The sequence below is a fragment of the Solanum stenotomum genome, chromosome 4, assembly GCF_019186545.1.
Source record: "Solanum stenotomum isolate F172 chromosome 4, ASM1918654v1, whole genome shotgun sequence".
Classification (NCBI taxonomy): Eukaryota; Viridiplantae; Streptophyta; class Magnoliopsida; order Solanales; family Solanaceae; genus Solanum; species Solanum stenotomum.
Genome location: NC_064285.1, coordinates 20238149 through 20240194, shown reverse-complemented (window position 1 = coordinate 20240194; position 2046 = coordinate 20238149). Strand labels below are relative to the sequence as shown.

General features: G+C 34.0%; 1 pseudogene; it reads left to right on the top strand.

The window, feature by feature from the left end:
* The first annotated feature begins 278 nt into the window (after nt 1-278).
* On the top strand, nt 279-821 carry LOC125863433 (uncharacterized; annotated as a pseudogene).
* Nucleotides 822-2046: the final 1225 nt, after the last annotated feature.

Below are 2046 nucleotides of genomic sequence, written 5' to 3'. Positions count from 1 at the left end.
GTTCAACTCAATCACCTGGAGCTTCTTCACATGTATATATATATATATATATTCATTTGTACAAGATTTAGTTGTAATTGCATGCACTGATGTGTGAAAATCAGGCCACCACAAATAATGAACGTGGTAGAGGAAGAGGCACAAAAAGAGTTTCAAGTTCTATAGACAATATAGATATGCTTTAATATTTGAGTTTCAAATTACAGACTTTTAATGGTAGAGGTAGAGGTAGAGGTAGAGGTAGAGGTAAAAGAGTAGGAACATGTACAGGAAGATGAATGCCTCAAGAAAGAAATGTGAATGAAGGACTATGTAGACAAAGATGAATGCCTCAACATAGTCAAAATAGTTCTGAAGCAAGAGGGAAGAGACTAGTTGAACATGAGGACACAAGTAGAGGACAAACAAGAGCTTTTAAAAGGCCAAGAATGGTAGGTGTTGGCATATACCAAGCTGAAGATGGATTTACAACTCTCAATGTAAGTTTACAACTATCAATGTAAGTTTACAACTTTCAATGCAAGCCTAAATGTCTTTTGATTTGAATATGTATTTATTTGACTAAGCAACCTGGATTGCCAAGTAGAAGAGCCATAAATACTAGTACAAGAGTGACAAAGAGGGCTGATGTTGTTATTGGTGATATTGGCTACACACCAGTACGTGGATTCAAATGGAAGGGGAAGACAACTATTACCAGTACCAACCTAGAAAGAATGAGGGCTGAAAAGGTTATCCAAACTAGGTCTGCAGCTACTGCTACTACTAATAGCCAAAGCCAAACAAGTTCAAGTAGGATGACTTATGTGCCATGGAAGTAGGGCATTTTGATGTTGTCTTGTTCATTTTGACAAACAAATTTTAATTATGTATATTTTTGTGTTGTTTTTGGTTGGAATCAAACTCAATTTAGCGTGTACAAAACAAGAACAACTTGATAGCAATACACGTCAAATTGAATGATTATGTTGGAATGAAGTCCTCTTTTTTGTCAGTGTTTTTGTTGCTTTTAGCTATATTCTTCTCATTTATTTGTAGTTGAACATATTTTTGAAGTTTCTCAAATGGTTACCACAATAATATAGACAACCAAATACATTAACAACTTGTTCAAATCATAACTATTTCGACAACAAAGACCAACAAAAACTTGAGCATTCGACAAAGCAAGATCAAGACAATTAGCTTCAAGTTACACACACCTACAGCTTCAAAAACTTGAAAGTAACTAAACATGTCTATGGCAATTTTGGCTGCACACCTACAACTTCCATCTTTCACATTCTTAGTTAGGCTTAAAAATAGAAAACACACAATAATGATCAAGACAATTAGCTTCAAGTTACAACATTTGTTCTTCTTCTTCTCCTTCATCATGACTTGGTTACTTTCAACACGACTTTCATAACGTGCCAATGCTTTTTCCAACTCCTTAATTCTCTTTGCCAATCTTAGAATAACGTATTCGGATCGTATATCAACATCTTCACGATCCCTCCATCTAAAGAAGTTGCACGCATCCTCCTAAAATACGTAAAAACACAAATTAAAGAAAAATGCATAAATAAAAGATCTCCAGAAAAGAATTAGGAAACATACACGATAGTGTGGACAAGACCGAAATCTTTGAGCTAAATTGTGCTCCGACCATGAAGTTTGCATTGAAAGTAAGTTACCATGTTTGCATCGCAATTTCACTCGTGACATCGGATCGTTCTCATCATTACAAATACGATTCAACATTGCATTTTCCATTTTCGGTCAAATCTAATCACAAAATTAAGAAGAAATTAAACCATAAAAAACTTCAAATTATTAACGTTTTCTTCTGGAAATTAAAAGATAAAACAAATTCCTACCTTATTAGACTTGGGGTAAACAATAAATTCGTCAAAGAGAGAGCACCAACGTTGAGCTTGCTTTGGAAAAAAAGTTGAAATCGATTTTAGGGCTACCAACGGCTCTTTTCTCTTTAAATTTGGGGAAGATGATGTTATTTAAATTAATTAAATAATTAATAATAAAGAAATAAAACAACACGTGACA